Raw genomic sequence first — 21121 nt, forward strand, 5'->3', positions numbered from 1 at the left:
TTTTCTGGTCAGTGGACTGCTTCCGCTGTCGCCCAAAGTTTTTGAACTTGTCACTGACTTATGATGAATGCGCTGCAGGTGACGTATAAGGGAGGATGTTCCGAGGTGGTTAACGTGCTTCCATCCTCATGTGAAGCTGAACCACTAGCCATGAACATAGGCCAGGGCCTCAGCCGTTCCTTGCCACTCCGTGTGGTAAATGGCATATTGGCAAGTTTACGCTTCTCCTCCGACGATTTTATTTTAGATTTTTGAGTCCTTTTTTTACTGATATTTGGTGTTTTGGATTTTACATGCTCTGTACTATTACATTGGGCATCGGCCTTGGCAGACGACGTTGATGGCATTTCATCGTCTCGGCCATGACTAGTGGCAGCAGCTTCAGCACGAGGTGGAAGTGGATCTTGATCTTTCCCTATTTTTGGAACCTCAACATTTTTGTTCTCCATATTTTAATAGGCACAACTAAAAGGCACCTCAGGTAAACAATGGAGATGGATGGATACTAGTATACTTATGGATGACGAGCGACTGCCGACACAGAGGTAGCTACAGCCGTGGACTACCGTACTGCGTCTGCTAGTATAGACTGGATGATAATGATATAAAAAATATATATATATATCACTACTGCAGGACAGGTATATATTATATAATGACGGACCTGCTGGACACTGTCAGCACTGCAGACTCCTAAACTACTAGTATGAAGAAGATAGAAAAAAAAACCCACCACAGGTAGGTATACAATTATGGACGAGCGACTGCCAGTGCCGACACAGAGGTAGCTACAGCCGTGGACTACCGTACTGCGTCTGCTAGTATAGACTGGATGATAATGATATAAAATATATATATATATCACTACTGCAGGACAGGTATATATTATATAATGACGGACCTGCTGGACACTGTCAGCACTGCAGACTCCTAAACTACTAGTATGAAGAAGATAGAAAAAAAAAAAACCACCACAGGTAGGTATACAATTATGGACGAGCGACTGCCAGTGCCGACACAGAGGTAGCTACAGCCGTGGACTACCGTACTGCGTCTGCTAGTATAGACTGGATGATAATGATATAAAAAATATATATATATCACTACTGCAGGACAGGTATATATTGTATAATGACGGACCTGCTGGACACTGTCAGCACTGCAGACTCCTAAACTACTAGTATGAAGAAGATAGAAAAAAAAACCACCACAGGTAGGTATACAATTATGGACGAGCGACTGCCAGTGCCGACACAGAGGTAGCTACAGCCGTGGACTACCGTACTGCGTCTGCTAGTATAGACTGGATGATAATGATATAAAAAATATATATATATCACTACTGCAGGACAGGTATATATTGTATAATGACGGACCTGCTGGACACTGTCAGCACTGCAGACTCCTAAACTACTAGTATGAAGAAGATAGAAAAAAAAACCCCACCACAGGTAGGTATACAATTATGGACGAGCGACTGCCAGTGCCGACACAGAGGTAGCTACAGCCGTGGACTACCGTACTGCGTCTGCTAGTATAGACTGGATGATAATGATATAAAAAATATATATATATCACTACTGCAGGACAGGTATATATTATATAATGACGGACCTGCTGGACACTGTCAGCACTGCAGACTCCTAAACTACTAGTATGAAGAAGATAGAAAAAAAAACCACCACAGGTAGGTATACAATTATGGACGAGCGACTGCCGACACAGAGGTAGCTACAGCCGTGGACTACCGTACTGCGTCTGCAAGTATAGACTGGATGATAATGATATAAAAAATATATATATATCACTACTGCAGGACAGGTATATATTGTATAATGACGGACCTGCTGGACACTGTCAGCACTGCAGACTCCTAAACTACTAGTATGAAGAAGATAGAAAAAAAAACCCACCACAGGTAGGTATACAATTATGGACGAGCGACTGCCGACACAGAGGTAGCTACAGCCGTGGACTACCGTACTGCGTCTGCTAGTATAGACTGGATGATAATGATATAAAAAATATATATATATCACTACTGCAGGACAGGTATATATTGTATAATGACGGACCTGCTGGACACTGTCAGCACTGCAGACTCCTAAACTACTAGTATGAAGAAGATAGAAAAAAAAAAAACCACCACAGGTAGGTATACAATTATGGACGAGCGACTGCCGACACAGAGGTAGCTACAGCCGTGGACTACCGTACTGCGTCTGCAAGTATAGACTGGATGATAATGATATAAAAAATATATATATATCACTACTGCAGGACAGGTATATATTATATAATGACGGACCTGCTGGACACTGTCAGCACTGCAGACTCCTAAACTACTAGTATGAAGAAGATAGAAATATAATGAATGACGGACCTGCTGGACACTGTCAGCAGAATGCGTTTATAGAATAAAAAAAAAAAAAACACCACACGAGTGTTTAACTTTTTCAGGCAGACAATATACTGGTGGTCACTGCTGGTCAGTCACACTGGCACTCTTGCAGCAAAAGTGTGCACTGTTAAATATGTACTCCTGCTATAACTGCTCCCCAGTCTCCCCCACAATTAAGCTGTGTGAGCAGTGAGCACTACTCAGCACAGTCAGATATACATAGATGATATTATCATGCAGCACACTGAGGCTGAGCACAGATATGGTATGTGACTGTGTATCGTTTTTTTTCAGGCAGAGAACGGATTATATTAAATAATAAATAAAACTGGTGGTCACTAGTATAACTATCAGCAAAACTCTGCACTCTCTGAGTACTCCTAATGCTCCAGTAAATCAAGTGTCTCACTCTCTATCTAAACGGAGAGGACGCCAGCCACGTCCTCTCCCTATCAATCTCAATGCACGTGTGAAAATGGCGGCGACGCGCGGCTCCTTATATAGAATCCGAGTCTCGCGATAGAATACGAGCCTCGCAAGAATCCGACAGCGGGATGATGACGTTCGGGCGCGCTCGGGTTAGCCGAGCAAGGCGGGAAGATCCGAGTCTGCCTCGGACCCGTGTAAAAAGCGTGAAGTTCGGGGGGGTTCGGTTTCCGAGAAACCGAACCCGCTCATCACTAGGTAACAGTAGTCAATACCTGAAACCTGGATAAAGATTGAGGAGAATGACAAAAAGTAGTGTCCCTTGTATTTGGCAGCAAGGAGGTCATTACTGTGGTAGGTAAGATGGGAACAGGCAGAGGCAGGGAGGTAGTGGGGAAGATGCGAGGGGATAGGGTCAAGAATGGAGGTGGAAGGGTGGGGGAGGACTGGATGATGGCCAAGATTTCACCAGATACAGGGAAAAAGGAGTCCTGATGTGTGGAGTCAATTTTAGAAGTGAAGCTGCTCCACTGTAGCATGTTGGTCAGCCCTCACGCACCTGTTTAGCCGAAGTTGACCTCTCACATCAGGGGCACGTGGTGCTTCACAGTTTCCGCGCTGCTTATTCGCAATAGTGCTATTTGTCCAGTTACAGTACACCTTCACCACAGCAGCTGACCGCGGGTAACCTCACCGCTGACCGCAAAGTTCCCACCATTGAAGATAATGGAGGGGCTGTGCGATGCGCTGTCTGTCAGCTCAGACGCGCATAGCCAATCAGGAGAGTGCCACGACGTGGCGCTCCCTGATTGGCTGAAGGGACCCTCTGTGACAGGAGTCACGGAGGGTCTCAGCATTCGGGGAAAGGGGTCCCATGTGTAAACATGGGACCCCTTTCAGTGCGTGGATCGGGTATGCGTTTTTTTTTTTTTGCCAAGTACGTGGATTACAAAAAAAGAACAGGACACACTGGATTTAGGTGAGTATAATTTTATTTTCAGGTACACTGTGGATTCTACTTGGAGAAGTGGACAGAGGTCGGCGTGTGAACATAGGTAAGTATGTGTGTGTCGGCATGTATGTAATAAAGTTTTACTTTTCACGGTGTGCGTGTCCTGTTTTTATTTGGGTATTTTTTTTGCAAAAGAACTACAGGTACCAGCGGGCCCGTTTCCCCCCCCCCGAATGCTGGTACTTGTGGTTCTCCAAGTACCAGCTTGCGGGGGAGGCTTGCTGGGACTTGTAGTTCTGCTGCAAAAAACAATATTCTTTTATTTGTCACAAGGCTATCAGCCCCCCATCCGCAGCCCATGGATGGGGGGACAGCCTCGGGCTTCACCCCTGGCCCTTGGGTGGCTGGAGGGGGGGACCCCTTGATTTAAGGGGTCCCCACTCCTCCAGGGTACCCCGGCCAGGGGTGACTAGTTGGGGATTTAATGCCACGGCCGCAGGGACCGATATAAAAGTGTCCCCCGGCTGTGGCATTATCTCTCCAGCTAGTGGAGCCCGGTGCTGGTCTTAAAAATACGGGGGACCCCTACGTCTTTTGTCCCCTGTATTTTTGCACCAGGACTGGACGCAGAGCCCGGTGCTGGTTCTAAAAATACGGGGGATCCCCTGTCAATTTCCCCCCCGTATTTTTACAACCAGGACCGGCTCAAAGAGACCGAGGCTGGTTATGCTTCGGAGGGGGGACCCCACGCATTTTTTTTCAGGATTTTAACCCATTCCCACCCCTTCCCACTGAAAACCATGCTCTCTCTATTAGTCAGTTAAAAAAAAAATCTTTTAAAAAATATATAAATAATACTTGTGTCTCCTAATAGACAAACCAAGTAGATAATCCCTTCTAATATAAATAGATATGCTATTAGCAATAAAAACACAAAAAAAACATGTTTTTAAAATTTTTTATTAGATTCCGCCAGCAAAGTGAGGCGGAATGAAATTGACGAAATGACTGTTGAAAAGCACTGTTGTCGAATCGACATTCTTCAATTGAATATACTTTTGTCGAAAAGCCGCATTTTTACCACTGCAAACATGTCGAATTTTAAAAATGTCGTTTTGCAAAGAGTCGAATCTGAAACGTCTGTTTTTTTGTCGAAAAGTACTGTATTGCATTATCGAATCCAATTCGACATGTTTTTTTTTTGTCGAAAATGCCCTGTTTTTTGACTTCTGCGGCAATTCGACCGCAATTGCATATACCCCTTTGGCTCTTATATTGGCCCTCATTCCGAGTTGTTCGCTCGCTAACCGCTTTTCGCAGCAGTGCACACGCTAAGCCGCCGCCCTCTGGGAGTGAATCTTAGCTTAGCAGAATTGCGAACGAAAGATTCGCAAAATTGCGAATAGAAATTTCTTAGCAGTTTCTGAGTAGCTCGAGACTTACTCTGCCACTGCGATCAGTTCAGTCAGTTTCGTTCCTGGTTTGACGTCACAAACACACCCAGCGTTCGCCCAGGCACTCCCCCATTTCTCCAGCCACTCCCGCGTTTTTCCCAGAAACGGCAGCGTTTTTTCACACACACCCATAAAACGGCCAGTTTCCGCCCAGAAACACCCACTTCCTGTCAATCACACTCCGATCACCAGAACGAAGAAAAATCCTCGTACTGCCGTGAGTAAAATACCAAACTTCTTAGCAAATTTACTTGACACAGCCGCAGTGCGAACATTGCGCATGCGCAGTTAGCGGAAAATCGTACCGATGCGAAGGAAAATAACGAGCGAACAACTCGGAATGAGGGCCATTGTGTGTAAATCTTGCTCCTGTACTTGCCGTGCTTGCTGAGCCATTTACCTCACCGCACATCCCTGGTGTGTGTAGGTAAGCTGTGTATGTTGTGTGTATGTAATGTATGCTGTGTGTGTTTGCATACTATGTAGGTGTGCTCTCTGTGTGTGTGTGTGTGTGTTACGGTATGTGTTTGCATGCTGTGTGTGTTTGTAGCTATGTTGTGTTGTTATGTTAAGGTTATTATGTATAAACAGGTAAGCCAATAATTGGGAAGGGGTACTATGTTAAAAATACATTTAACAAAACAAGCAACTCTCACTTTAAAGTTTAGTGTGGGATTTTTCTTTCTGTTCATAGTTACATACTGTACCTGACATGACAACATTGCTCACTGAAAGTATATGACTCGCCCAGTATCCTCCCAAACATCGCCCCTTTCTGCCACCAAAAATAGAACCTGTTATGCAGTTACATAAGTTATTTTAGAAAGACAGGTTTGTATGTGATGTACAATTGACCTTTAATGGTATATTGTACACTCTTAAATAAATTTTTTATATGCCACAGTTTTTTAATGCTGTTCAAATATAAACAAAACATAGGGTTATATTTACTAATGGTTGATTTTATAATTTTTTTTCTATCTATGAAAATCAATCGAAATCGAGTTTCAGTGAGTACACACATACTAATAGATGATTTTGACTTTTTATATTAATTTAAATGTTAGTACATGTGTGTTTAACCCCAGAAATACATCAATGCACATCGATTTTCATCAATTTCAGTAAAAAATTTACCTTTAGTAAATATACCCCCCAGTCTCCCTTTGAAATGGTGCAAATAAGTTATATATTTATCAATTTCCACTAAGGAGTCTATTTATAATAGCATGACAATTTCTCCCTAATTAAGAAGTGTTTGTGCTTCCGACAATAGTTTCACCAAGTAAAGCATAGAACAGCCTATTTAAGAAGGACTGTGTTGGTACACATACTGCTGCAGCCTGCTTATCACTATTGTCATCTCATGGCGATATTAAAATACTTTAGAATTTTTCTCCTGAAAGTAGAACTAATTTTTTTCCAGTATTTTTCCAATTATTAATTTAATTTTCATATTGATGGACCGGGAAACCCAAGGGCAAGACAAGCTGGAGAAGTGTCAGCCAGTAACTAATGGCTGTAAGGAGGAGACCAAAGGCCTGATTCAGACCTGATCACAGCAGCAAAATCTTTCTCTAATGGGCAAAACCATGTGCACTGCAGGTGGGGCAGATATAACATGTGCAGAGAGAGTTAGATTTGGGTGGGTTATGATTTCAGTTTGAACACACCCCACCCAAATCTAACTCTCTCTGCACGTTATATCTGTCCCACCTGCAGTGCACATGGTTTTGCCCATTAGAGGAAAAAATTGCTGCTGCGATCAGGTCTGAATTAGGCCCCAAGTGCTTTCAGCTGATTTTGTTTTAGGAACTTAAGGGTTGGTCTTTGACTACACAGACTGAACACAGCCGCAGTGACACAGGTACCATGTTATTACACATACAAGCTTATAACTGATGGCAGATACACGCCTTGAAAACTGTCATGACACGCCTGCTTTTTTCCAACCACTCCCTGTTAACACCTCCAAACGGTCACTTCCTGTCAATTGCTTCTTGATTAAACCCTCATTGTGAGCGACATTACAGCGACAGCACATGCGCTGTCTGCTGATAATTGTTCTGTTGCGTGAACATTGGCCGTTGTGTACAAACTAGTGATGTGCACCGTAAATTTTTCGGGTTTTGTGTATTGGTTTTAGATTCGGTTCCGCGGCCGTGTTTTGGATTCGGACGCGTTTTGGCAAAACCTCCCTGAAATTTTTTTGTCGGGTTCGGGTGTGTTTTGAATTCGGGTGTTTTTTTACAAAACCCCCTCAAAAACAGCTTAAATCATAGAATTTTGGGGTAATTTTGATCCCATAGTATTATTAACCTCAATAACCATAATTTCCACTCATTTCCAGTCTATTCTGAACACCTCACACCTCACAATATTATTTTTAGTCCTAAAATTTGCACCGAGGTCGCTGGATGGCTAAGCTAAGCGACCCAAGTGGCCGACACAAACACCTGGCCCATCTAGGACTGGCACTGCAGTGTCAGACAGGATGGCACTTAAAAAAATAGTCCTCAAACAGCACATGATGCAAAGAAAAAAAGAAGTGCAATGAGGTAGCTGTGTGACTAAGCTAAGCGACCCAAGTGGCCGACACAAACACCTGGCCCATCTAGGAGTGGCACTGCAGTTTTCTAGCGAGAGGATGAGTGCTTCCATCCTCATGTGAATCTGAACCACTAGCCATGAACATAGGCCAGGGCCTCAGCCGTTCCTTGCCACTCCGTGTCGTAAATGGCATATTGGCAAGTTTACGCTTCTTATCAGACGCTTTTAATTTTGATTTTTGGGTCATTTTACTGAACTTTTGTAGTATACAAACACCTGGCCCATCTAGGAGTGGCACTGCAGTGTCAGACAGGATGGCAGATTTAAAAAATAGTCCCCAAACAGCACATGATGCAAAGAAAAAAAGAGGTGCAATGAGGTAGCTGTGTGACTAAGCTAAGCGACCCAAGTGGCCGACACAAACACCTGGCCCATCTAGGAGTGGAACTGCAGTGTCAGACAGGATGGCAGATTTAAAAAATAGTCCCAAACAGTGCATGATGCAAAGAAAAAAAGAGGTGCAATGAGGTAGCTGTGTGACTAAGCTAAGCCACCCAAGTGGCCGACACAAACACCTGGCCCATCTAGGAGTGGCACTGCAGTTTTCTAGCGAGAGGATGAGGGCTTCCATCCTCATGTGAATCTGAACCACTAGCCATGAACATAGGCCAGGGCCTCAGCCGTTCCTTGCCACTCCGTGTCGTAAATGGCATATTGGCAAGTTTACGCTTCTCATCAGACGCTTTTAATTTTTGATTTTTGGGTCATTTTACTGAACTTTTGTAGTATACTTGATGACACAGAGGTAGGTAGAGCAGTGGACTACTGTACTGCTATATATATATATATATATATATATATATATATACTGGTGGTCACAGCAACATTCTGCATTGTCCCCTCCTACTATATACTGCGCACAACTAAAATGCAGCACAGGTATGGATGCATAGTATACGTGATGACACAGGTAGGTAGAGCAGTGGACTACTGTACCGTACTGCTATATATATACTGGTGGTCACAGCAACATTCTGCACTGTCCCCTCCTACTATATACTGCGCACAACTAAAATGCAGCACAGGTATGGATGCATAGTATACGTGACGAAACAGAGGTAGGTAGAGCAGTGGACTACTGTACCGTACTGCTATATATATACTGGTGGTCACAGCAACATTCTGCACTGTCCCCTCTTACTATATACTGTGCACAACTAAAATGCAGCAAAGGTATGGATGCATAGTATACTTGATGACACAGAGGTAAGTAGAGCAGTGGACTACTGTACCGTACTGCTATATATATATACTGGTGGTCACAGCAACATTCTGCACTGTCTCCTCCTACTATATACTGCGCACAACTAAAATGCAGCACAAGTATGGATGCATAGTATACTTGACGACACAGAGGTAGGTAGAGCAGTGGACTACTGTACCGTACTGCTATATATATATACTGGTGGTCACAGCAACATTCTGCACTGTCCCCTCCTACTATATACTGCGCACAACTAAAATGCAGCACAGGTATGGATGCATAGTATACGTGATGACACAGGTAGGTAGAGCAGTGGACTACTGTACCGTACTGCTATATATATACTGGTGGTCACAGCAACATTCTGCACTGTCCCCTCCTACTATATACTGCGCACAACTAAAATGCAGCACAAGTATGGATGCATAGTATACGTGACGACACAGAGGTAGGTAGAGCAGTGGACTACTGTACCGTACTGCTATATATATACTGGTGGTCACAGCAACATTCTGCACTGTCCCCTCTTACTATATACTGTGCACAACTAAAATGCAGCAAAGGTATGGATGCATAGTATACGTGACGACACAGAGGTAGGTAGAGCAGTGGACTACTGTACCGTACTGCTATATATATACTGGTGGTCACAGCAACATTCTGCACTGTCCCCTCCTACTATATACTGCGCACAACTAAAATGAGGCACAGGTATGGATGCATAGTATACTTGATGACACAGAGGTAAGTAGAGCAGTGGACTACTGTACCGTACTGCTATATATATATACTGGTGGTCACAGCAACATTCTGCACTGTCTCCTCCTACTATATACTGCGCACAACTAAAATGCAGCACAAGTATGGATGCATAGTATACTTGACGACACAGAGGTAGGTAGAGCAGTGGACTACTGTACCGTACTGCTATATATATACTGGTGGTCACAGCAACATTCTGCACTGTCTCCTCCTACTATATACTGCGCACAACTAAAATGCAGCACAGGTATGGATGCATAGTATACTTGACGACACAGAGGTAGGTAGAGCAGTGGACTACTGTACCGTACTGCTATATATATACTGGTGGTCACAGCAACATTCTGCACTGTCCTCCTACTATATACTACAATGCAGCACAGATATGGAGCGTTTTTCAGGCAGAGAACGTAGATATTTTCAGCACACTGAGCACAGATATTTGCAAGCACACTGAGCACAGATATTTGCAGCACACTGAGCACAGATATTTGCAGCACACTGAGCACAGATATTTGCAAGCACACTGAGCACAGATATTTGCAGCACACTGAGCACAGAAACTGAGAGAACGCTGCACGTCCTCTCGCTATCATCTCCAATGCACGAGTGAAAATGGCGGCGATGCACGGCTCCTTATATAGAATACGAATTTCGCGAGAATCCGACAGCGGGATGATGACGTTCGGGTGCGCTCGGGTTAACCGAGCAAGGCGGGAGGATCCGAGGCTGCCTCGGAACCGTGTAAAATGGGTGAAGTTCGGGAGGGTTCGGATCCCGAGGAACCGAACCCGCTCATCACTAGTACAAACATGAATTAAGCCCTATGTTTGCAAGCTCTATTCCCCTAGGGAATACAGGCTGAACAGGCTGGGGCTGTGTCACAAGATGACTAAGTTACATATACAGTAATTGGGGAATCCCACACTGGGTATTTACTAGATGTGCGGTGGGCACTTTTCATGTTTGTGTTTTGGTTTTGGATCTGGATCCCCGCTCGTGTTTTGGATCTGGATTGGTTTTGCCAAAACCACTGTTTCGGATTATGGTTTTGGCTCTGGATCTGGATGATTTTTGGAAAAAAAAAACACAAAAACAGTTAAAATCACAGATTTTGGGGGTAAATTTGATCCTACGGTATTATTAACCTCAATAACATTCATTTCCACTCATTTCCAGTTTATTCTGAACACCTCACACCTCACAATATTGTTTTTAGGCCAAAAGGTTGCACCAAGGTAGCTGGATGACTTTGCTAAGCGACACAAGTTTGCGGCACAAACACCTGGCCCGTCTAGGAGTGGCACTGCAGTGTCAGACAGGATGGCACTTTTAAAAACTAGGCCCCAAATAGCACATGATGCAAAGAAAAAAAGAGGTGCACCGAGGTTGCTGGATGACTAAGCTAAGTGACACAAGTGTGCGGCACAAACACCTGGCCCATCTAGGAGTGGCACTGCATTGTCAGACAGGGTAGCACTTTTAAAAACTAGGCCTCAAACAGCACATGATGCAAAGAAAAAAAGAAGTGCACCAAGGTAGCTGGATGACTAAGCTAAGTGACACAAGTATGCGGCACAAACACCTGACCCAGTGGACCAGTGGCACGCAGTAGCTGAATGTCGAAAGTGGCCTGCAATTTTTCGGCCCACCGTCAGCATCTCCTGCACGCCTGTCATTTTTCAAAAAATTCTGCACCACCAAATTAATTGTATGTGCAAAACATGGGACGCGTTGGAATTTGCCCAGATGTAATGCACGCACAATATTTAGTTAAACTTGAAACTTGGGCGTCTAAATTAGTGATGAGCGGGTTCGGTTCGTCGGAATCCGAACCCCCCCGAACTTCACCCTTTTTACACGGGTCCGAGGCAGACTCGGATCCTCCCGCCTTGCTCGGTTAACCCGAGCGCTCCCGAACGTCATCATCCCACGGTCTGATTCTCGCGAGATTCGGATTCTATATAAGGAGCAGCGCGTCGCCGCCATTTTTCACTCGTGCATTGGAAATGATAGTGAGAGGACGTGGCTGGCGTCCTCTCAGTTTTATTCAGGTGGCTGCAAATATCTGTGCTCACTGCTTTATTGTGGGTACTGGGGACCAGTAGTATTATATAGGAGGAGTACAGTGCAGAGTTTTGCTGACCAGTGACCACCAGTATTATATGTTCTCTGCCTGAAAAATGCTCCATATCTGTGCTCAGTGTGCTGCATATATTTGTGCTCACACTGCTTTATTGTGGGGACTGGGGACCACCAGTATTATATAGGAGGAGTACAGTGCAGAGTTTTGCTGACCAGTGACCACCAGTATTATACGTTCTCTGCCTGAAAAACGCTCCATATCTGTGCTCAGTGTGCTGCATATATCTGTGCTCACACTGCTTTATTGTGGGGACTGGGGACCACCAGTATTATATAGGAGGAGTACAGTGCAGAGTTTTGCTGACCAGTGACCACCAGTATTATACGTTCTCTGCCTGGAAAACGCTCCATATCTGTGCTAAGTGTGCTGCATATATCTGTGCTCACACTGCTTTAATTTGGGGACTGGGGACCACCAGTATTATATAGGAGGAGTACAGTGCAGAGTTTTGCTCACCAGTGACCACCAGTATTATACGTTCTCTGCCTGAAAAACGCTCCATATCTGTGCTGCATTGTAGTATCTAGTAGGAGTACATTGCATAATTTTGCTGTCCACCAGTATATAATATATAGCAGTACGGTACAGAAGGCCACTGCTCTACCTACCTCTGTGTCGTCAATTATACTATCCATCCATACCTGTGGTGCATTTCAGTTTTGCACAGTTTGCTGACCACCAGTATATAATATATAGCAGTATGGTACAGTAGGCCACTGCTCTACCTACCTCCGTGTCGTCAAGTATACTATCCATCAATACCTGTGGTGCATTTCAGTTTTGCACAGTTTGCTGACCACCAGTATATAATATATAGCAGTACAGTACAGAAGGCCACTGCTCTACCTACCTCTGTGTCGTCAATTATACTATCCATCCATACCTGTGGTGCATTTCAGTTTTGCACAGTTTGCTGACCACCAGTATATAATATATAGCAGTACGGTACAGTAGGCCACTGCTCTACCTACCTCTGTGTCGTCAAGTATACTATCCATCCATACCTGTGGTGCATTTCAGTTTTGCACAGTTTGCTGACCACCAGTATATAATATAAAGCAGTACGGTACAGAAGGCCACTGCTCTACCTACCTCTGTGTCGTCAAGTATACTATCCATCCATACCTGTGGTGCATTTCAGTTGTGCGCAGTATATATAGTAGTAGGCCATTGCTATTGATACTGGCATATAATTCCACACATTAAAAAATGGAGAACAAAAATGTGGAGGGTAAAATAGGGAAAGATCAAGATCCACTTCCACCTCGTGCTGAAGCTGCTGCCACTAGTCACGGCCGAGACGATGAAATGCCATCAACGTCGTCTGCCAAGGCCGATGCCCAATGTCATAGTAGAGAGCATGTAAAATCCAAAAAAATAAAGTTCAGTAAAATGACCCAAAAATCTAAATCAAAATCGTCTGAGGAGAAGCGTAAACTTGCCAATGTGCCATTTACGACACGGAGTGGCAAGGAACGGCTGAGGCCCTGGCCTATGTTCAAGGCTAGTGGTTCAGCTTCACCTGAGGATGGAAGCACTCATCCTCCTGCTAGAAAACTTAAGAGTTAAGATGGCAAAGTTTCAGCAAAGAACTGTGCGTTCTTCTAAATCACAAATCCCCAAGGAGAGTCCAATTGTGTCGGTTGCGATGCCTGACCTTCCCAACACTGGACGGGAAGAGGTTGCGCCGTCCACCATTTGCACGCCCCCTGCAAGTGCTGGAAGGAGCACCCGCAGTCCAGTTCCTGATAGTCAAATTGAAGATATCACTGTTGGCTGGCGCTGGGGAGGAAATTGACAAGGAGGATTCTGATGGTGAGGTGGTTTGTTTAAGTCAGGCACCCGGGGAGACACCTGTTGTCCATGGGACGAATATGGCCATTGACATGCCTGGTCAAAATACAAAAAAAAATCACCTCTTTGGTGTGGAATTATTTCAACAGAAATGCGGACAACTGGTGTCAAGCCATGTGTTGCCTTTGTCAAGCTGTAATAAGTAGGGGTAAGGACGTTAACCACCTAGGAATATCCTCTTTTATACGTCACCTGGACCGCATTCATAAGAAGTCAGTGACAAGTTCAAAAACTTTGGATGACAGTGGAAGCAGTCCACTGACCACTAAATCCCTTCCTCTTGTAACCAAGCTCCTGCAAACCACACCACCAACTCCCTCAGTGTCAATTTACTCCTTACACAGGAAAACCAATAGTCCTGCAGGCCATGTCACTGTCAAGACTGACGAGTCCTCTCCTGCCTGGGATTCCTCCGATGCATCCTTGAGTGTAACGCCTACTGCTGCTGGCGCTGCTGTTGTTGCTGCTGGGAGTCGATCGTCATCCCAGAGGGGAAGTCGTAAGACCACTTGTACTACTTCCAGTAAGCAATTGACTGTCCAACAGTCCTTTGCGAGGAAGATGAAATATCACAGCAGTCATCCTGCTGCAAAGCGGATAACTCAGGCCTTGGCAGCCTGGGTGGTGAGAAACGTGTTTCCGGTATCCACCGTTAATTCACAGGCAACTAGAGACTTGATTGAGGTACTGTGTCCCCGGTACCAAATACCATGTAGGTTCCATTTCTCTAGGCAGGCGATACCGAAAATGTACACAGACCTCTGAAAAAGAGTCACCAGTGTCCTAAAAAATGCAGTTGTACCCAATGTCCACTTAACCACGGACATGTGGACAAGTGGAGCAGGGCAGACTTAGGACTATATGACTGTGACAGCCTACTGGGTAGATGTATTGCCTCCCGCAGCAAGAACAGCAGCGGCGGCACCAGTAGCAGCATCTCGCAAACTCCAACTCGTTCCTAGGCAGGCTACGCTATGTATCACCGCTTTCCCTAAGAGGCACACAGCTGACAACCTCTTACGGAAACTGAGGAACATCATCGCAGAATGGCTTACCCCAATTGGACTCTCCTGGGGATTTGTGACATCGGACAACACCACCAATATTGTGCGTGCATTACATCTGGGCAAATTCCAGCACGTCCCATGTTTTGCACATACATTGAATTTGGTGGTGCAGAATTATTTCAAAAATGACAGGGGCGTGCAAGAGATGCTGTTCATGGCCCGAAGAATTGCGGGCCACTTTCGGCATTCAGCCACCGCGTGCCGAAGACTGGAGCACCAGCAAACAGTCCTGAACCTGCCCTGCCATCATCTGAAGCAAGAGGTGGTAACGAGGTGGAATTCAACCCTCTATATGCTTCAGAGGATGGAGGAGCAGCAAAAGGCCATTCAAGCCTATACAGCTACCTACGATATAGGCAAAGGAGGGGGAATGCACCTGACTCAAGCGCAGTGGAGAATGATTTCAACATTGTGCAAGGTTCTGCAACCCTTTGAACTTGCCACACGTGAAGTCAGTTCAGACACTGCCAGCCTGAGTCAGGTCATTCGCTTTTGCAGAAGAAGCTGGAGACATTGAAGGAGGAGCTAAAACAGAGCGATTCCGCTAGGCATGTGGGACTTGTGGATGGAGCCCTTAATTCGCTTAACCAGGATTCACGGGTGGTCAATCTGTTGAAATCAGAGCACTACATTTTGGCCACCGTGCTCGATCCTAGATTTAAAACCTACGTTGTATCTCTCTTTCCGGCAGACACAAGTCTGCAGAGGTTCAAAGACCTGCTGGTGAGAAAATTGTCAAGTCAAGCGGAACGTGACCCGTCAACAGCTCCTCCTTTACATTCTCCTGCAACTGGGGCTGCGAGGAAAAGGCTAAGAATTCCGAGCCCACCCGCTGGCGGTGATGCAGGGCAGTCTAGAGCGAGTGCTGACATCTGGTCCGGACTGAAGGACCTGCCAACGATTACTGACATGTCGTCTGCTGTCACTGCATATGATTCTGTCACCATTGAAAGAATGGAGGAGGATTATATGAGTGACAGCATCCAAGTAGGCACGTCAGACAGTACGTACGTATACTGGCAGAAAAAAAGAGGCAATTTGGAGGCCCTTGCACAAACTGGCTTTATTTTACCTAACTTGCCCCCCCTCCAGTGTGTACTCCGAAAGAGTGTTTAGTGCAGCCGCTCACCTTGTCAGCAATCGGCGTACGAGGTTACTTCCAGAAAATGTGGAGAAGATGATGTTCATCAAAATGAATTATAATCAATTCCTCCGTGGAGACATTCACCAGCAGCAATTGCCTACAGAAAGTACACAGGGACCTGAGATGGTGGATTCCAGTGGGGACAAATTAATAATCTGTGAGGAGGGGGATGTACACAGTGAAAGGGGTGAGGAATCGGACGATGAGGAGGAGGTGAACATCTTGCCTCTATAGAGCCAGTTTGTGCAAGGAGAGATTGATTGCTTCTTTTTTGGTGGGGGCCCAAACCAACCAGTCATTTCAGACCCTGTCGCTGAAATGATGGGTTCGTTAAAGTGTGCATGTCCTGTTTATACAACATAAGGGTGGGTGGGAGGGCCCAAGGACAATTCCATCTTGCACCTCTTTTTTCTTTCATTTTTCTTTGCATCATGTGCTGTTTGGGGACTATTCTTTTTAAGTGCCATCCTGCCTGACACTGCAGTGCCACTCCTAGATGGGCCAGGTGTTTGTGTCGGCCACTTGTGATGCTTAGCTTAGCCATCCAGCGACGTTGGTGCACCTCTTTTTTTCTTTACATCATGTGCTGTTTGGGGACTATTTTTTAAATCTGCCATCCTGTCTGACACTGCAGTGCCACTCCTAGATGGGCCAGGTGTTTGTGTCGGCCACTTGGGTCGCTTAGCTTAGTCATCCAGCGACCTCGGTGCAAATTTTAGGACTAAAAATAATATTGTGAGGTGTGAGGTGTTCAGAATAGACTGGAAATGAGTGTAAATTATGGTTATTGAGGTTAATAATACTATGGGATCAAAATGACCCCCAAATTCTATTTTTTAAGCTGTTTTTGAGGGTTTTTTGTAAAAAAACACCCGAATCCAAAACACACCCGAATCCAACAAAAAATTTTCAGGGAGGTTTTGCCAAAACGCGTCCGAATCCAAAACACGGCCGCGGAACCGAGTCCAAAACCAAAACACAAAGCCCGAAAAATGTCCGGTGCACATCACTAGTCTAAATAGAGAATGAAGTTCAATATAGAGAAATGCAAAGTTATGCATTTTGGGATAAAAAACACATTTGCATCCTACACTCTAAATGGGGAAAATATAGGGGTAACTGTGGTGGAAAAAGATTTGGGGGTGCTCATAGTTAATAGGCTTAACAACAGTACACAATGTCAAAATGCAGCAAAGAAGGCAACTAAAGTGCTTGCCTGCATAAACGGGGCATTAAGACGAGGGACAAGGATGTAATCCTGCCGCTGTACAAAACTTTGGTGCATCCCCACCTGGAATATTGTGGGCAGCATATTATAAAAAATATATAGGGGAGCTAGAAAGCGTTCAAAGGCGAGCTACTAAATTGATTAAAGGGTTAGAGACTCTGGAGTATGAGGAAAGGCTTACCATGTTAAATATGTCTACACTAGAAAAGCTGCATCGAAGAGGAGACATTGGGGTAATTAAGAGTTGATCGCAGCAGCAAATTTTTTAGCAGTTGGGCAAAACCATGTGCACTGCAGGTGTGGCAGATATAACATTTGCAGAGATAGTTAGATTCGGGTGGGTTATATTGTTTCTGTGCAGTGTAAATAATGGCTACTTTATTTTTACACTGCAATCGATTTCAGATTGAACACACCCCACCCAAATCTAAATCTCTCTCTGCACATGTTATATCTGCCCCCCCTGCACTGCTCATGGTTTTGCCCAACTGCTAACAAATTTGCTGTGCGATCAACTCTGAATTAGGCCCATTATTAATATCTTCAAATATGTAAAGGGTCATTATAAAGAGTTAGCAGGGGATTTGTTTATTAAAAGAACTCTGAATAGAACACGTGGGCACTCGCTGAGGCTAGAGGAGAGAAAATTCTGTACACAACGTAGCAAAGGGTTCTTCACGGTAAGGGCAATAAAGATTTGGAACTCCCTGCCGGAACAGGTAATAATGGCGGACTCCGGTAATGCATTTAAAAATGGATTGGACAAATTTCTAACTGGAAAAAGTATTCAGAGCTATAGCTCTTAACATAGTGACATTATATATCTGGGAGTGGTAAGAACCATAGTTGTCAATTGATACTAAACCATTACTTCGGCAGGTGCATTATAAAATGCATAGCTTAACAGAATACAGATTGAACCCGATGGGCATCTTGCCTCTTTTCAACCTCACTTACTATGTAACTGTGTAATATTGGTGGCGTTGTCCGATATCACAAATCCCCATGAGAGTCTAAGAGGGGTAAGCCATTGTGCGATGATGTCCCTCAGTTTCCGTAAGAGGTTGTAAGCGGTGTGTCTCTTAGGGAAACTGGTGATACACAGCGTAACCTGCCTAGGAATGAGCTGGCGTTTGTGAGATGCTGCTACTGGTGCCGCTGCTGTTGTTGCTGCGGGAGGCAATACATCTACCCAGTGGGCTGTTACAGTCATGTAGTTCTTAGTTTGCCCTGCTCCACTTGTCCACATGTCCCTGGTTAAGTGGACACTGGGTACAATCGCATTTTTCAGGACACTGAGAACACTTTTCTTAATGTCCCCGTACATTCCGGGAATCACTTTCTAATGAAGTGGAATCTAGATGGGATTTGGTACCAGGGACACACTACCTCCATCAATTGTCTAAATTCCACTGCACTAATGATGGATACCGGACGCATGTCTAACACCAACATAGCTGTCTAGGCCTCAGTTATCTGCTTTTCAACGGGATGACTGCCGTCATACCTGTATTTCATCTTCCTCGCTAAGGACAGTTAGACAATCAATTGCTTAGTTGAAGTAGTACAAGTTGTCTTCCGACTTCCCCTCTGGGATGACGATCGACTCCCAGCAGCAACAACATCCCAGCAGCTGTAGGAGGAAGTGGTTCTTGATCTTTCCCTATTTTATCCTCCAAATTTTTGTTCTCCATTATTTTGGAGTTATATAACAATATGCGGCACAAGAGAGCTTACCCCTACACCACACAGGGCAAACCCTGTAAAAATGATTTGGATTGAATATTAATAACCCTTTTTTGGAGTAAAAAATACACAGCACAGGACAGCATCACTGGACTTATACGGCAGCACCACTGGACTGGACTTATACGGCAGTACCCCTGAACTTATACTGCAGCACCACTGGACTTATACGGCAGTACCGCTGGACTTATACGGCAGTACCCCTGGACTTATACGGCAGTACCCCTGGACTTATACGGCAGTACCCCTGGACTTATACGGTGGCACCACTGGACTTATACAGCAGCACTACTGGACTGGACTTATACGGCAGTATCCCTGGACTGGGCATATAAGTCAGTACCCCTGGACATATACGGCAACACCACTGGACTTATACGGCAGCACCACTGGACTGGACTTATACGGCAGTACCCCTGGACTTATACGGCAGTATCCCTGTACTTATACGGCAGTATCCCTGGACTTATACGGCAGTATCCCTGGACTTATACGGCAGTATCCCTGGACTTATACGGCAGTATCCCTGGACTGGACTTACAGTATATGGCAACACCACATGACTGGACTAATATGGCAGCATCACTGGAAATATATGGCAGTACCCCTGGACTGGACTTATACGGCAGTACCCCTGGACTTATACGGCAGTACCCCTGGACTTATACGGCAGCGCCACTGGACTGGACTTATACGGCAGTACCACTGGACTTATATGGCAGCACCTCTGTACTTATACGACAATACCACTGGACTGGACTTATACGGCAGTACCCCTGGACTTATATGGCAGTACCCCTGGACTTATATGGCAGTACCCCAGGACTTTAATGGCAGCACCACTGTACTTATACGGCAGCACCACTGGACTGGACTTATACGGCAGTACCCCTGGACTTATACGGCAGTACCACTGGACTTATACGGTAGCTTCACTGTACTGGACTTATATGGCAGTACCCCTGGATTTATACGGCAGTACCACTGGACTTATACGGCAGCATCACTGTACTGGACTTATACGGCAGTACCCCATGACTTATATGGCAGTACCACTGGACTTATACGGCAGCACCAATCTACTGGTATTATACGGCAGTACCCCTGGACTTATGTGGCAGCACCACTGGACTTATACAGCAGTACCACTGGACTGGATTTATATGACAGTACCCCTGGACTTATACGGCAGCACCACTGGACTTATATGGCAGCACCACTGGACTGGACTTATACGGCAGTACCCCTGGACTTATATGGCAGCACCTCTTGACTTATACAACAGTACCACTGAACTGGACTTATACGGCAGTACCCATGGACCTATATGGCATTACCCCTGGACTTATATGGCAGTACCCCAGGACTTATATGGCAGTACTCCAGGACTTATATGGCAGTACTCCAGGACTTATATGGCAGCACCACTGGACTTATATGGCAGCACCACTGGACTGGACTTATACGGCAATACCCCTGGACTTATACGGCAGTACCACTGGACTTATACGGCAGCACAACTGTACTGGACTTATATGGCAGTACCCCTGGACTTATATGGCAGTAACACTGGATTTATACGGCAGCACCACTGGACTGGACTTATAGGGCAACACCACTGGACTTATACGGCAGCACCGCTGGACCTATACGGCAGCACCACTGGACTGGACTTATATGGCAGCACCACTGGACTTATACGGCAGCACCACTGGACTGGACTTATATGGCAGTACCCCAGGACTTATATGGCAGCACCTCTGGGCTTATATGGCAGTACCACTGGACTGGACTTATACGGCAGTACCCATGGACCTATATGGCAGTACCCCATGACTTATATGGCAGTACCCCAGGACTTTTATGGCAGCATCACTGGACTTATACGTCAGCACCACTGGACTGGACTTATACGGCAGTACGACAAAAGCATAGGGCGATTGAGCACAGGTCGCAAAGAATTTTTTTAATGAATTGAAAAAACCCAAAAGCGGACAATTAATTACCCTTGGTAGCGGGTGCGAGAAAATATATAATATTTTTCTCCTAAATGCTGTCCTCATTGGTGGTGCGCCCAGAGCCAGAAAGTACATTGACTAACAAGGGAGAAAGAGAAGGCTCTTGTGT

The 21121-nt window shown here is 45.2% G+C and overlaps 1 protein-coding gene across 1 annotated transcript in view; it reads right to left on the reverse strand.

Annotated features, from left to right (window-relative positions):
* LOC135004227 (NADH-cytochrome b5 reductase 1) overlaps positions 1 to 21121 on the reverse strand; it is a 169106-nt gene that overhangs the window by 76964 nt on the left and 71021 nt on the right. The window lies entirely within an intron of this gene.

Source organism: Pseudophryne corroboree, chromosome 2 (genome assembly GCF_028390025.1).
Source record: "Pseudophryne corroboree isolate aPseCor3 chromosome 2, aPseCor3.hap2, whole genome shotgun sequence".
Taxonomy (NCBI): Eukaryota; Metazoa; Chordata; class Amphibia; order Anura; family Myobatrachidae; genus Pseudophryne; species Pseudophryne corroboree.